The sequence below is a fragment of the Terrapene carolina genome, unplaced genomic scaffold, assembly GCF_002925995.2.
Source record: "Terrapene carolina triunguis isolate 2854851 unplaced genomic scaffold, T_m_triunguis-2.0 Scaffold374, whole genome shotgun sequence".
Lineage (NCBI taxonomy): Eukaryota > Metazoa > Chordata > Testudines > Emydidae > Terrapene > Terrapene triunguis.
The window spans coordinates 15568964-15586365 of record NW_020664725.1 but is presented as its reverse complement, the minus strand read 5'-3'; positions in this window follow the sequence as shown (position 1 = coordinate 15586365).

The window sequence follows — 17402 nt, the reverse complement described above, 5'->3', positions numbered from 1 at the left end:
GCTACCATGTAATTGTCCTTTCTTTCGGTGTAACAATAATGCGGTGTGATGTGTCTCTGCCCTCTGCTGTCTGCAATGCCACCGTAAAACCTGCTCAGGTGTGTGAGAGCGTATCACTTTCCGGTGGCTGCAGCTTATGGAGTGGAAAAAGCTCCAGGGAAGCGGGACAGCAAGACCATGGGGAAAGGTGTGAGTGCAAGGGGAGAGGTACAGGAGATAGAGGAGGAAGGAAGGAAGAGAATTGTGGGGGGGGGGCAAGGAGCAACCCTGAAGTGAGACTGTGATTTTAAGGAGCAAGGTGCTAGCACTGGGATTAGGAACACCTTGGTTCCATTCCCAACTCTGGTCACTTGCTGGGTGACCTTGGGCAAGACCCTTCCCCACCCTGTGCCTCTGTCTTCTCTTTGCCCGTCTTGTCTGTTTAGACTGTAAACGTCTTTGGAGCAGGAGTTCTCGGTCACTGTGCCTGTACAGCGCCTAGCACAATTGGGCCCTGATTTTAGTTGCGGCCTCTTGGCGCTACTGTAACAGCCGGTGAGTGTTTCCCAGGTGCCAGCCATGTGGTCTGTGTCATATCCATTGAAGCCAAACCCTCCTTTTTGGCTACTGAATTTGTAACAGGGTAGTGTAGACGCGATAAATTCGATCCCTGATCGTTCTCCCGTCGACTGCTGAACTCCAGCTCCGTGAGAGGCGGAAGCAAAGTCGACGGGGGAGCGGCGGCCGTCGATCCCGCGCTGCAAGGACATGAAGTAAGTAATTCTAAGTCGATCTAAGATACGTCGACTTCAGCTACGCTATTCTCGTAGCTGAAGTTGCGTATCTTAGATCGATCCCCCGCCCCCCCCAGTGTAGACCAGGCCTCAGACTCCTGCATGTCCCTGTGGCTGGAGGTTGCTAACGCGCTAGGTTTGTAGGTGATTGTAGCACTCCGATATTATTCGAAATTGGCAGCCCGTCTTAAGCTAGATCTGGGGCTCCCCTGCTGTGATTTTTCCCAAACCAGTTTCATCACGCTGTGCTGAACATGTTCCCCAACAGCACTACAGCTGCCTTCAGCTGCCAGTTAAAAATAAACCCACCCTGATTTGTTAGAGAAGGCAGCTCAAGTGTCAGATTTCAGGTACTCCAGTCCCTGACACCTCCTAGTTATATAACAGCTTCAAATTCTCACTCTGGACTCTGGAGGAGGAACTTTTAACAAGTCTCTCACTTTCACAAGGCGCTTTTATTAGACAGTTGGGTGAAAAGCTCCAACTTGTTACACAGATGCCATGCTGTATATGTGGTTAGTGATTCGAGAGGGAAAGGGAATGGAGTCATTTTTAATATGCCAGCATCACTTTCTTTGAAGCACATTCACTGGAAGAAATTCACCTTGTATAAAGGAGGCTGAAGTAGCAGAAAAACTCTGAGGTCAAAAGAATAAAATACTGTACTTTTTAGGCTTTTGTGGTTTGTTTCTCCCACCCCATGCCCCTGTTTCCAAGTCAATCTAATCAAATGTGGATTTGTTACAATCACTGCTCACGCTAACCTTCACCTGGAGGGTATTAATATGCACAGCACTTGTTAAGTGTTTGTTTAATTTTTATTTATGGAAACTAGAATCTGCTAACTAGCCAAGCTGGATGTGAGAACATGTGTGAAGGCTGCACTAGAATTGGAAGCCAAAATGAGAGATGAGTTTCCGTACCGGTCTTTAGCATAGGATGCGTCTAGCTTTGGCTGATCAAGACTTCATTTTTATGTCCCTCTCATTTCACAAGAGCCAGGGGGTCGCTCGTTGAAATTAACAGATGGTAAATTGAGAAAAAAAAGGAATGAAAATCTCTCTCCGTGCAACACGAAGACACCCTGCAGAATTCACAGCTCGTGTCCCGTCAAACTCTGCAGCTGGTTTTGAAAATGGATAGAGAGAGTTTCATAATCTCTTTAAACATTTGAGTTGTGGAGGTAGTGAGATCTTAGTTTGTGTTATTACGGTGTGGGCTAGAGAGGTCCAACCCACGATCAGAGCAGTCTTTGCATAGAAGAATGTACAGTCTCAATAGACGAGACAAACCAAGGGTGAGGGATTGCTGGTATCATCCTTGTTTTACAGATGGGGAATCGGGGCAAAGAGGGATTAAGTGACTTGCTCAAAGTCACGTCGAGTGTATGGCAGCTGGGACATGAAACCAAATGTGTTGATTCCCAGGAGACTTTCTCTCCTATTGCAGGACGCAAACTGGTCATTGTAGGGGTCGGAAGGACACTTTTTTAAAATCTTGAGATACACTTGCACAATTGGTCCGGAGAATTAAGTAGCATCAGCTACCGGCTGCTGCCAGGGGCAGAAAACCAGACGTAATAGAGCAGTAGCACTGTCAAGCCAGATCCTCGGGTGGTGGACATGAAAAGGGAAAAGCAAACTGCCAACAGAGGCACTGGTTTAAGGGACGAGGCACCCGTCAGCGCCCATTTCTACCGGTTGAGGATGTGACCCTAATGCTTCACATGTGACGCTGACAGTTTGTTACACCTGAAGGTGGGAAATATAGTTATTCCTGTTTCAGAAATAGTGAACTGAAGCACAGGGGAAGGAAGGGAAGCCAGATAGTCACTTTAAGATCTAGGCTCTCAACTCAAGAGTGTTGGCTCCCATTCCTGTACTCTGACCACGGGGCACAAAATATTTTTCCCAGATACAGTCTGACTTCAGGGCTTTCTGGTACTGCTGGAACTCAGTCAATACCCAGAACCAGCCGCAGGAGGCTCAGAAGTAACTGTTTGAATGAGAGAGGCTTTATTTCCAGATAGAGTTCGCACTTGGTCTCTGATAAAAAACACTTCTCATCCTGTGAACCTCCAGAACCTAGTGCTTGGCATTTTAGAAATACCTTGAAGTCATTTTTCTTTTCTAAAGTATTTTGAGATCTCAGCTGTTCCATTATAAGGAGCTTCTGCAGAACCTCTCAGCCAAGAGGCAGGCTCTGATTTTAAGTAATGGTGTCTTGGCTTTAAGAATGGCTCTTGGATTTCTAGGTACCAGTGAGAGGTGGCCTCCACCTGTCCCCTCTCTGGCAGTGTTTTTCATTCTGTGCCCAAAGGGCTGGTAGGCAAATGCTAACCACTCTTTTCCCCCCTACCACTCCAACCCAGTCAGCATCCATGGCTAGGTTCAGCAATGTGCTTCTCACACAGCACCATGATGGGGCTTTGCTCCATGTGCTGACTCCAGGGGGAGCATTGCTGACTCCCTGCAGCAGTGGATTAATGACAGACCCAAGGTTCTCTGCCTGTCTGTGCAGTCAGGAGATGGGCTGCAGATTGGAAGCACTCGACCTGAGTGGTGGAACTAAATGACTGACACTCATCCACTGCCGCTGCAGCCCCTTGGCTGATAAGAGCCATGTTGCTAAGTTACATAAGCCCCTTAAACACAGTATTTAAAGTGCTTGCATTAAGGGCAGCACAGGAAAATCTCAACAGAGTGGTGTGCCCAGTGGTAGCTCTATGCCATATCTCCCCCTTTCTGCTTCCTATGGGGGATTACACATGGCTAATTTATCCAGCATTTCTTTGCTCCGTTCACAGACAGGTGCAGGTGAAGTTCAGATTTCCCCCTCCTCCCCTCATCTCTCCTCTTGCTTTTGTTTGCTCCCAGGGAGACACGCATGCAGGATTAGCTGCTACAGCAGCAGAATAGATAAAGTACCTGCTAAATGCAGCATCTCCTTGCACAGAGAGATGAACCCATTTTACAGCAGTTGCGGTGAAGCCTTTTTCCTTGTGGGTTGGGGAAGGGAAGGAGTGTTCATCTTAAATCCTCAGCTAGCAAAGGGAAACTCTGAACAGGAGACTCTGTAGAAGTACCGTGTCGTTCTCAGCTGCTCAGAGCACAATGCATGCACAATGCACTAAGCTGTACGGTCTCCCTGCTTTTGCTTCTACCAGCATAGTTCTCCCACAAGCTCCCCGTGAGAATCTGCAGATTCGAGGACCTGATTTAGCTGAAAGTGCTCAGTTCCTAGAAATGTAGGTTTTCAGTTATGCAAAGAATTTGGCCTATGTCCGATAGCAAGATTTTGGTAGTTCCTTCCCCCACACCATTTTCCATGGCAGGTCTCAACCTGGGAACAGATTGTGGTGCCTCGTGTTTTCAAAGAGGCAGTGGGTCTAGTGGATGGGGCACTGGACTGGGAGTCAGGAGATTTGGTTTCTATTTTGGGTGTGCCACTGACCTGTTCTGTGACCGTGGGCCAATCACATCAGCTCTCTGTGCTTCTGTTCCCCTTCCACCCTCTTGGCTTGTCTACATCATGCAGCTTTTAGAGACAAGGCTGTGTTGGCACAGCATTGTCACTGAAAGTTAGTGTGTGTAAATGCAAAACTTCCAGCCCCGCGAGCGGCGTTAGTTTTGTTGGCAGGAGAATGCTCCTGCCAACAAAGTCACGTTCACACTGCCACTTGCGTCAGCAAAACTTTTGTCTTTCACGGGGGGGCTTTTTTAAGTACCCATGAAAGACAAAAGTTTTGTCGACAACTTCTCAGTGTAGACATACCCTTTGTCTTGTTTAGACTGAAGGCTCATTGAGGAATGGAATGTCTTTTACTATATGTTTGTACAATACCCAGAACAATGAGGCCTGATCTCATTTGGGGTGTGTAGGTGCTACACTACACCATAAATGATGATAAATTTGTCCCAGGTGACAATGTGCCATTTTCTCTATGGAAAAAGCATCTCCAGTTTTGGGGCACTTGTGAAAAAGTCAAGATGAAACCAAATAAAATGTGATTTCTATCCCCGTTGTGCAACGGTTTTACCAGTCCTGCTCCTCCTCCTGCATACCAATTGGGCCGAAGTACTTGGCCTGCTAAGTGGTCCTGCCAAACCAATCCAAAGCTGCAGCAGAGCAGGGTGAGATGATTGCAGAGACAAGGTGCAACTCTCACCTGCTTTGGCAGCGTCAAACACAGGTTGGGTTTGGCGTTAGTCTTGCTAACCTTTGGAATGAGGTGATGCCTGTTTTCATGTGCCCTCTGGGTCCAGTTTTTGTTTTTTGCCTTGAAAAGAGGCAATTGCGCAGCTTGGAATGGTTTTGATGCAAAACCAGGGGAAGCTCAGCTTTTCTTTGAGTTCATTCCATTTGGAAACCAAGGGAAACTTGAGGGGAAGCTGAAATTTCCTCCCACCCCCAAAGTCAAAGCCAAGGATAATTTTTCCCTAAACCTACTGCAAAGCACCATGGCTGAGTGTTTCACAGCTGCCTCTGTGGTGGAACTGAGAAGAGAGGCGCAGGGGGAGATTGAACGGCTGCAGTATCAGAGAGAAGCAAGACTGCTAGACAAATAATAATAAAAATCTGCTTTCTAAAGTGGCGTTTACACTGATCTCTCCGCGGGGCTGGAGAGTTGGCAACCAGAGCACATTGTTAAATAGAAAAGCTTGACCCCTAGCCCTGGATTACTGTTTAATGATCTGAACCTTGTGTGCCATTCTTCTAATCTATCGAAGATGTGCTCGCAGCTCGCTTGGGGGTGATAACATTGTGCTCCTGTGAAGGAGAGAGGCTTTTTGTAATGGGGGATTTTCCTGCAAATGGTTTTATTTTTAGAATTGGCATTTGGGAAGGGGAAAAGGGCAGTATATATTTTTAGCGGGATGTATATGCAGATAAGATAATTGATGCAATTGTTCCAGGGCAGCATTGTTCTCCCGTTTAGGTGAGTTGGCAAGCCAATGAATCGTTTCCATCATAGGGACAAAGCGGGGGAGATGCTTTTGCAATGGGCATAGAGTATATTCTAACAAAGCCTTTCCAAGGACTTTACGCTGCGGGGCAAAGCTATGTTTGGACCAGAATCCTCGGAGGTCTCCATGTGCTGGGATGTTGTATACATCACATCTATACTGATGACAACACAGCCCCTGTGGCCATTTCTGTGACAAGAGCCCATTGAGATCAAATGGGCTGCATCTGTTACTACCACTGTGCTTTCCAAGTTTCCTTGCGGCTGTAACTCCGGTGGATGTGGAGGTGACATGGAACACTGCCTGTCGCCTTACTGCTGTCAGAGAGCAGCACAAACTGGGGGCTCCTTGGGATACACAGGCGAATGGGCCTGATGGAGCGAGTCACCCAGGCAGTGCAGGACAAGGCTGGAGGGAGAGATGCATTATTACTATGCCAGTCTTCTGCCATTCGGCTTCCCCCCCGCCCCAAGCCCACTTGTTGTCACAAGAATGCCTGGAATGAAAAACAACTATTTGTACATGTTATTGATTACCTGGCTCTTTTGCAAGAAAACTCCGGTAACCTTTCCATGAAGGCTGCAGTAACAGGCTCCGTGGACTTTCCAGCCACTGTCGGAGCTGCTTAATATTTGACAGCAGAAATACCAAATCATCTCGAATCGCATTTGCGGACAGCATATCTAATCAGGTTCTTTCGTAATATTTCCCCCCTTACTTTCTTTTCAAATGGGAGGGAAAGAGAGACCGAGCTAGACAAGGAGATAGGAGAAAGACACACAATGAGAAATGGGGAGCTGAAGAGATGGAACAAAGGCAGGAGTGAGAACAAATGGATATAGAGCGGGGGAATAGCATAGCTAACCTTTATATAATGAGGCAGTCAGGGGGAATCTTCCAGGGGATATGGGGGACTGATGAATTCTATGCTTCCCTTGAATACTAGTACACCTCTACCCCGATATAACGCTGTCCTCGGGAGCCAACTTGCTTTGATCCACCGGAGTGCGCAGCCCCGCCCCCCCGAGCGCTGCTTTACCGCGTTATATCCGAATTCGTGTTATATCGGATCACAATATATCAGGGTAGAGGTGTATTCTTAATAGTGATTGCATAATATTTTCTATTTCCATACGTACCCTTCACCCCAAAGCACTTGACAAGTCTTGTCGGTTCCAGTTGTACATGGGTGTATTTTTCCCAGGGGTGCCCCTAGCTGCACCTGTTTGTCTGAGGGCATAACTAGATGCAGTATGGATCCAACACCACTGCAATGCAGCTGCTGCTGGGGAGAAGGAGGAAAGTAGACTATACAATAGGGATGGGAGAGGAGGGGTTTTGGCTGAGGAGGCAAACCCCATCTCTAGCCAACAGTGACTGAGATAATGTCCACGTTTAGTAGACTGGCCTTCAGTGATTAGTCTCAGCTGAAAGTGATGCCTAGAGGATTTGAGAATATTCAAGAGGATAAATTGACTAAGCTTCACACAACAGTGAGGTGGGTATCTGTAAGTATCATTCTGGCCATTTGAAGATGGGGTTCTGTGGCACAGAGAGGGGGGTAAATGTCTCCTGGCAAGTCAGTGTCCAAGATGGGATTAAAACTCTAGTCTCCTCATTCATGTTCCTGTTCTCTGCGTCTAAGGGCTAGGCCATGTTGCCTCCTTCCTTGAGTATTACTTGGGCTTGCAACGTGCTTTCAGGTCCTCAGAAGGATGATGATTTATATAGTAACTAATGTATTGGACACATGCAGATGATGCAAAAGCAGTCTGTGTATGGTGTAGGTGACCCTTTTGAAATAAATTCACTTTGGCTATGTGTGGCGCTTTGAACATTGGACTGATCCACTTTAGTCAGGAACCAAATTTCACTCCTATCTGCTCTGTTGGTGTGCTCATCCAATGAGGGGTTGAACGCAATGCCATGTCACTTATTCAGCCAGTTCCCACTGAGCAGCACCGTTGGCATTTACAACATTCAAGACCAATTCATGCAGAGTTTAAAAAAAAAACTTGAAGACGTTGGTCAAATCCATTTGAATAACCAAATAAACTAGAGGAACCTTCAATACGCTCAGGGTTATTCCATGTACAGGAAAAGATGCTAACACCATCAGATAATTGTTTGCTGCAAATTATCCTCAGCTTCATTTATTAGCAGTCTTTTTATTGATGAAAAGCTCTGTGGCCCCATTAATTAAATCCAAGAAATGCAATCTTAAAGGCTGCCGCAAGGCTTCTCTCCCAGCATTTCTCATGTAAAGGTACTAATCTGAACTAAAATGGACTTCCAGTCCTTGCTGTGTTTGTCTCGGGTCTCTAAATAATAATTCATCCATTGACCACTCATTTGTAGACGTTATCGAAGGTTATTGAACCGAGTGCTTTTACACTAACCTTGATGAGATTCTTCAGCCAATCTAATCTTGAAATTGATTATAAAGTCAATATTTCCTAGCATTTTATTTTGATCTCCTTGGAACAGTCAGTGGGTGGTGTATGTGTCTGGTGCATTTGCTTTTTCTAATATCCAGTAACTTTATCCTCACACAAGTAGGATTGATGTTAACCCCAGTGATAGCAGGCTCTTGATACAAATCTTCAAAGCTGTCTCCTGGATACCCTTAACGTATTCATAACATTGGTATTTATGTATTTGTCTCCAAAAAAGCTCATAACCTTGGGGAAAAAAAACATTTGGGGGGGGCAAGGGCTGTAGTGATTAAAGAAAGCTCTGTTCATTTGAGCAACATTAAATACAACTGACATAATGACGGCTGAGAGATCTGATAGAATATAGAAAAGGCTGCAAATAAAAGGCTTGTATTTTTCCCTGATGTAACATAATGGTCACATTTTTCTTTCACAATGGTTTTTCTGAGATAAAGAACAAATTATACTGATTTGATTGCTACTTAGAAATACTTAAAATTGAAAAAGACAGCAGGTGGGCATGGTTAGGAAGGATGGTTATTTTAGCATAACAGATGCATGCATAAAACATTGCAGAGCCAATTTTTTAATCGCGAGACCAAAAAGATTCCAGACTCTTTCCTTGTGAGCTGGGGAAGGAATTGGGTGGGGAAGGGCAGGGGCACGAGTGCTGACCCGTAGAAACAGAGGCAACTGGAGGTTTCTTTGCGAATGGTGTTTTCTGCCAATGTTTGTTGGAGTACCAGCCTTTCTGTGCTGTTTGCAGATAAAGCAGAATGAAGTGCTTCCTGGCTACCGAGCTCTACGGGGTTGCACTGTCTAGGAGAAGCTAAAAGTGGGGAATGAATAGGAATGAGGAGTCAAATACAATGTTAGGAGGCATTTTTGGAACAGGGAAGTTTATACATCTGGGGAACGGCCTCCCAAAGGATGTAAGGAAGCTGAGAGATCTAAAATTAGACATGGAAAAGCCATGGTGAACATGTTATAGGGAACAATTCTGCTCTGGTCCCGTGAATGGGGTGGGGCAGTGGGGACCCACTTCCCATTATGCAATGGATGGCGCACTATTAACTAGTCATTTCTCAGCATTTTACAGGGCGTATTTTGTGTCTCTGTCCTTACTCTTTATTCTCCCACTCTTAAGTGCCTCAGTCAAACTTGCCAGCATCACAACCATGCCATGTCTCTCAGGCATATTCTCATGTCCTGGAGATACCTCCTCGGTGTATGTGAAACAGCCAGCAGCCTCCACCTCTATCACAAGGTATGTCCCAACTAAGGGAGCATGTCTCTGCAGCTCGCCTGGGTTCTGTCCCATCGTGACTGGCTATCTCCCCTGGAGAATGTGGAAGCCCGTTCTGAGGCAGACCCACTCTACAATGTCCCGATGTGCTAGCTCTGTAAATAATACCGCCTCTCTGTGTTCCTCCCAATGTAACAGCTCATGCCTCAAGATGCAGCAGGCGGGGCTTTGAAGGCCATGAGCTAATTGCCCCAGGTACACACACATACACCCCGTAGCCCTGAGGCCAGTCGTCATACTGTCTGCACTCTGCACTAAACTGGATAGTGCCCACCATGGCTAATCTGCTACTAGTCTCTTACATTGATAGTGACATTGGGGTCTTTGCTCTGTGACTGGTTCCATGGCTGAGTGAGAAGTTGAGTTTTTTTTTTAAATCAGTTTATAGTTTATTTAACAGACTTGTTTGTTTCAGTACACTAACAGCTATTTACCCTGCCTACGTCCCCTCAGAGCCAGCTTCTCTCCGCTCCAATGTGGATTTAGTGGGAGCAGAATCTTCGGGGTGGGGCGGAGGATGGGAGGAGGCGGGAAAGTTCTCTGCCTTAATCCTGAATCCACTCAAATGACGGATTGAAAATCCAACTCTAATGTTCCTGGGTTTGCGTTCTGCCTGCCGGGGGGGGTTAGTGGTTTGCTTTTCCTCTCGCCTACTGTGTAACCGAATTGGCTTCAGTGGAGTTAGTCCTGATTTAGGCTTAGATAGGGAGAAGGAGGAGCAAAGACAGTGAGAGCGAGAGAGATTCGGACAGGAAAAAATACACATTTATCCCTCCGTCTCACCCCCTCGCTCCCTTTCTTTTCGTTCATCATTTTTGTTCCTCTTCTCAGTGCTCCCTCCAATTTGGCAACATCTTTTTGGCAATGGGGTTCCCAGACGTGAACCCCAACACTGACCAGCTGCGGGGGTGTTGGGGACATACAGAATTCCTGCCTGAATTTCTAGGTGAGCCTGTGCCGGGCAGCTTCCGTTATTTAGGTAGCCTCTCCCTCACAAAATGAAGGATCACGTTTAGACCCGCTAAGCAGAGTGCTGAGAAACCAGGTTGCTGGCTCTCCAACGGCGCCAAGGCCTCCCATGCCCACCTGCAGCATTTCATCCAGATGTGAAAGGGTGGCAGGATTCAAGTGCGTATCCAGAACTGAAATAATTTCACCTATCAATCCTCGTTTATCTAGGAATCTGAAACAAGGAGTTCTCTGCGTGTGTATTCCATTTGTCACATAACAGACTATTTGTTAGGGCTTTGCCTAGGTAAAATTGAATTGTGTTGAATGAAAACTCGCTCTACCACTCAATGGCTGCTAAGGCTTTTCTTTCTTTCTTTTTCTTTTTAATGATAGGCTGACACAGTGTGTCTAAATAAATGAGACACTGCAACAAGCTTCCCATTATACAGCTGGGGAAAGGAAACCGCCCAACCAGCTTTGCTTCCCAAAGCTAATCAGACCTTTTTACAAACTCTTTTAAGGGCCGTATGCAAAGGTGGCAGCAAGGTTGGTCTCATGTTTAAAGCACTGGAGTGGGGTGTGAGGGGCCTGGATTCAGTTTCCAACTCTGCCACAAACTTCTTGAAAGATCTTGGGCATGTGATTTAGGGGAACATTTTCAAAAGCGACTTAGGAGCCTTCGCCTCATAGAAAGTCAATCGTTTTCTCCAAAGTGCTGAGTCACATTTGAAAATGGGATTTAGGATCCTAAATCCTTTACGTGCTTTTGATAATCTGACTCTCAATCTCCCTGTGCCTCAGTTCCCCATCTGTAAAATGGGGATAAATCATATTATCCAACCTACTTCACAAACGGGTGGTGAAGATAAATCCATTAATGTTCTTGAGATGTGGTACAGTTATAGGGGCCATAGAAGTGCCTAGATAAGTCATAATGTGTTCATAGCCTGGAGAGATGTGGGGTTGTATGGGCGCTTTCCTGTTTCTTGTAATAATACTCCCAAGAAAAAGAAAAGTAAAGATATTTACAGCATATTAAAGCTGATCATCCAGAGAGTAAGTTTATTCAGCAATGACAGAAGGAGAATGTATTTTAATCTCCCAAGGGAAGTTCTGGAAACTCACCTGGATATTCTCAGCTAGAAAGGACAAAACATTAACAAGTGTCCCGAAGGAAGCAACCATGAAGGACTGGGAATGTGGGACTACTGTGGTCCTAATAGGAATTATATTATGGCTTATTTGTTTAGCAACAACAATGTCCTTGGTTCTGTACAAAACAGAATGTAGCCCATATCTTGCAATTGGATCTTCATGGATGTACTCTTATGCCAGCATAGAGCGCTGTTGAAGTCAGTGTCTACTCTCATGGATCAACTTGCAGGATCAGGGTCGGAGAGAGCAGGTGAAGAGGAGGCAGCCAAGAACAGAGTCCTCCTAGACTCCAGCAGCGAGGGGGTGGGGAGAAGACAGCACAGAAGAACCGTGCCTGGATAAGCAGACACATGGGCTAAAAATGCTCTTTGAAGAGAATGCTCTGTAATTTTTAATTATTTATACAATTAAAACAAAAATCACTTGTTTACTGAGAATTACCCAATGCTAATAAATGTGCGCCGGAAAATACTTAGTAAGCCTTAATTTACTTAATAGAACACTATATATAAAGTAAATGCATCGCTTAGTAAATCAATTAATTAGTACTTAATTACTGGTAATTACTATCAGTTACTGAGCATTACTATAAATTACTTACAGAATGGACTGCCCTGTTTGCCACTATAAACCATTTCAATGACTTATTTATAGTAACTTGCCACCCCCCTGCTCACCCATTTATGTGCTGTTTGACAGGAGAAACCCTTTCCCCCTGGTCTGTCTCTGCACCCACCCATGCTGACCATGCCACCTGCGGCCCCAGAATCTGAGACCCAAAGCAATGGAACATCATGGAGGCTGCATGCGCATGATTGATCTTGAGGGCAGGTTAAAACATAAGCAACTGAGTGGGGTCTGACAAAGCCAAGACTAAACAGAGCAGGGATTATATCTCCCGGCTTATGCCTTGTTTCCCCGCCCCCACCCACCTTTGGGTGCACAGGACCTGAATGGTGCGCTCCCCATGCGGAGATGGAGACAGAGCCCCTGATAAAGTGGGGTGATGAATTTCACTCGTGCACGCGAAGAACTGTGTGAACTGCCTAGGTAAATGACTTCTAAGTATGGTGCCCACTGGAGGAGTGACTGCAGCCCAGGAAGAGGTGTCCTGCACGGAAAGAGGAGGAGACAGGTCAATAATGCTCTGAAACTGCTGCTGGTGTAACAAACATAATCGTGTCACTGTTACCTTGTCGTTGCCTCTGTTGGTTTGTTTTCTCACCTGTTTTCTCTTTCATATGCTATATAATGCCCCCAGTTTGGCTTATCAGTAAAGTTGGAACCCAGGACTTACAGCACTAAAAAATATGAACTTCTCCTACTTGAGCTGAAGGCATGACTCCTCGAGCAATCAGCTGTAATAGGCTGTTATCCTCTTATGTGGACCAGCCACTTGAGCGTGGGAACGACCCAGTCACAGCACGGTGAGCTCTTTGGGGCAGGGCCACTTGTGATGTACATCACCTAGCATAATAGGGCTTGATCCAGACTGGAGCCTCTAGGAGCTAACATAATGCGAATAACAGCAGCAGCATTGGGAGTCGATAAAGAATCTCTAATGGCTGGAATCTTGTCCTACTTCACTTGTCACAGAGAAGCCTGGGGACCTTTTAGCTCAAAAGGTTGCTTTTTCTTAAGTCCCTGCCCCCATTAAAAATGGTAACTGCTGCTCAGACATATAAACTCTCCTGTTTTCTGCCCTGACCCCTCCTTCTCCCTCACTTTTTTTCAGACAAGTCCCAGCAGTGTTTGTAAAATATCTGATTTTGACATCAGGTGCAGCTGAGCCTAGGGTGGAGCTAGCTCTGGGGAGAGGAAGGAGTTTGTTCAAGCTAGCAGCTGAGACAAGGAGCTCTGGTGACGGCAGAGTAGAGCTGGTCAAAATATTTTTGGCAAAAGGGATTTTTTTGGTCAAAACTGAGGTTTGGTCAAAAACAAATGTTTTGCAACATCAATTTTTGATGAAAATATTCTGCTTTTTATTGAAAACTAGGTGTTTGGTTTAAAAACTTTTTGATTAAAACTGGAAGTTTTGGGTTTAAATATTAAAACTTGTGGGTTTTTTTAATGAAAACCCCAACATTTTTTGCTGAATGTGTTTTGATGAAAATGAATTTTTTTTCATTGAAGCTTTTTGTCATGGTGAGGGAGGAGAAGCATTTTTTGGGGAGGTCTGGTAGAGAAAGAGGGAAAATTATTTCCAGTGTGTGTTTGCTATAGGGTCATTCTGCTTATGTTTTGCGTTTGTGGATTGAAGACACACACACAGACTATGGACAAAGGCTGTGGTGGAGTTCGGTTAATTTGTTTTCTTCCACCTATATAAGAATATGCTACAGACAAATCTGAAACCCTAGTGGGGGTCTTTTATTTTCACTGGGTCTCCTGTGAAGTCCCAGGCCCATGGACCTGGCTTTGCTTGGTAAGGGTTTAGAACCGAGGTACAGACTGGTCCAGGCTGGGCTGGGTTCCCTCAGCATACAGCAACTGGAAAATTCTTCCCTTGTTTACCTTCAAAGATGCCAGGCTTAGGGAGCCTAGCAGAGACAACAACCTTCAAAAATCAAGGCCAGTTTTTTCCAAAACGGTTGCAGCTGCTGGGATCTCCTCATTGCTTCCATTCCATGGCAAACAGAGAGAGAGAGAGCATGCACCCCATCCCAGAAAAGTGTAAGGTGAGAGCACTCACCCAGTGTGATAGCTGGAGTGAGACTCCAGGAGAGCTCCCGTTCTGTGTCAATCGCCTGCCATTGGAACCCCTAAACTCAGCCCAGGTGCCAGCTCTGAGCTTTGGGAGTTTGCACAGCTGGGCTGCATTGCTCTAGTCCCCCTCTCCCATTCTGCAAGTTCCAGGGGAGGGATTTAAATGTGTTGGCTACATTTTGTGTCTGCAGGTTCTTTCCAACTTGTAAATAGCCGCGTGGGCACTGATAGATGCCTCATGCTGAGCCAAGACTGCAGGGTCTCATGCAGCTCAGATTCCTGCTTGGAAAATGTGGGTCAGTTTGAGGGGATGAAGCAAATGGTCAGAGCAGAAAACTCGGACTATGGGCTCCTAGCATCTGCCACTGACTCACTGAGAGACCTGGAACAAATTACCTCTCCTGCTCTGTTTCCCCATTTCCCCAGGTGTAACATATGGACATTGACCGCTCCCCTCCAGAGGGTCGTTAAGCCCTTTGCACTTTTAGAGCTCCAAGGATTGCAAAGTATTGTTGATAAATTGTAGTCAGTTGTGCGACCACACTTTGGTTCATTATGAAATATATTCAAGAGACCAAATAACCAATGTCTGTCAGGTTTATTAATAGGGCTCAGGAAAAAGGTTCTATATGATACCAGTCTCTGAAGAGCCATCCTGTGCAGCGATGTTAATCACCCTACGCAGGTGAGCTCTCAAAGTTACACTTTTCAGCTGGCATTTATATGATGATTTTACAAGTTACAACTCTACACATTACTAAAATCCAACCCATTTGTTCCAGTTCCCTTATTGTTCTGTTCCTTCCTTATCTTTGTTTTGGATACTAGCATTCCAGGTACTGGTCCGTGAAGGTACCGCCGTAGCTTGTCCTAAGAAACCAAACGAATGCCTCTTGATTTTGACACGTTTCCTATCTGCTTATGCCAAATCTTACTTCAGCAAATGCAAGGAGTTATGGGATACTGAGCATAAGTGAGCAGGATTATGGTTTAGGCTATATCGCTGTTACAATATTTGTGTTTAATGTTATTGGTGCTTAATGCATACTAATGTATGGATGGTGCTGATGGTACATATTGTTAATGATATATATTTATATGCTAGCCAGCATATATTTGTGAACAGTACTGATGCTTCACATGTTGGATCAAGCATGTTTACTCAGTCTCCAGGGTATCTGCCTCACAGTGCAGGGCTTCTGAAACTAAAGCCTCTCCTCACAGAAGCTCAAAATAGAAGCTGGATGCTTCCAGTGCACGCTAAAGGAATCAGGACAAGTTTCCACTTGCTGCAAATCACTGAGTGATGTCGGGGGGAGGGGAGGCAGCACAGTAGAACTAAATAACCACATTTGGAACCAAAAAATGTGAGTAGCTAGTTTCAAATAACAAGCGACAGCTGATTTTGCCCTTTACTCCAAAAGGCAGCTCCTGCTATCAAGGGACGGCCATGCTCCAAAGGTGTTGCCAAGGAACCGAGAACAGGCGTGTGGGGGGGCCTTGTTTGTGCTGCAGAAGCATTTCTGGGATTTGCCTGACTATTTTGGGATAGGATAACGCTGTCAAAGCCTTGCTCACATGGTGTACCACCAGCCCCAGCACAGCTGTGTTTTGCTTAATTCAAGTGCAGTGCTGGGGAGGAACCTCTCCGGTTTGCAATCAAATGAAACAGCTATGCTTAGGGTAAACAGGTTTCTTAGCTGTTTGCGACTGTCGCCCTCTGGAAGCCTGGAAAAGGACGACTGCTGCTAGTGACAGCTAGCGAGAACTCTCATTACATTAGCACAAGTGGTGTAGCTCACCGGTGCTTTTTAATACTCTGGAGGGCACGTGTAGAGTTTGCAATGTTAAACAGAGTGGGATAAAACCTGCCATTAATTCAGGCTGCTTTGACTGGGCAGAGATCACATGGCCCAGTTTCTGTTCCGTGGCTGGCTGAGCATTATCTTTAGAATTCGTTTTCTAGCACAACTACTCCTCATTCCAGATGGGTGTAGTGTGAGCATTCTGCACTATTCACTTTGCAGGCCACTTCTGTCAATGCTCCAGCCAGTACATCTGTTTGCTGGGATAGTCACAGGAAGTGCCCCTTTTGGATTCAGAGTAAACAAACTCATTTAAAAATTCTGAGGAAGGTTAGTGGCAATATTATTTCCAGTATCTGCCTAGCTGTGGGGCCAAACGGATTCCTCTACTCTGCTTTAGAGCTCCCAGTATGAACCCAGTCAAGTGCTGGTGAGGGAACACTATGGAACATGTGGTGGTCTTTCCTTGTCTCTGCTTGTCAGGTTGTTTCAAAGAGACTTATGATGGGCTCTGCCCTTTGGAGCATTATTATTATTTTATTACTTTATTCCAGTCTCAGACTTTTCTCAGTGCTGTGGAAAAGGGGGGGATTAGATCACAAAAACAAGCAGGTTGCAGAGTACTCAGCATGGACAAGGAGGCAGGGAACAAGACAGCAAATGAAAATCCCTGTGCTTTCTGGAGTAAGTTGTGATAACTATATATAGACAGTGGCCTCCTTGACCATCACTTTGGTCTCTGGCCTCCAGCAGTCGTCTTTCTCTGGCAGAGTCCCACAACTCACTCTCTTCAGAGTTGGGCTTTAGGCTGCAGAATCCTGCAATTTACTGTGATGATCTCAGCAGTTCTGGTTTCGATTCAGCTCCTGCAGTCCTGCGCTCTCAGCAGCAATGACAAGGTTAATCCGTGACCAGTCAGCTCCCATAAAATAAAGTACTGTTTATTGAGAACAAAAGCATTACAGAGAAAATGTATCTTATAGGCATGCCTAGCTCATTAGGTATCACCCATCTTCCACATGGAGACCCTGGCAATTTTCAAAATTCTTCAGGCCCTTCCCGTGGGATTTGTGTGTCTCTGTCACAGTTTCATGTCAGTTTATGGATGGACTGAGAGTGACCTCCTTATGGCAGGATGGTACTTTATCCACTTTTCAGTTGTTAGTTTGCCAGTCACCTTAAACCAGGTCAAACCAGTCTATGATCTTTCCCCAAGAGGTGAAACGTCCACAGATTTGTTACCTTCATTTGGGAATTACCTCTGTGTGATTTTTAGTTCCTACTGGAAATGCTGTTTTTAGTTC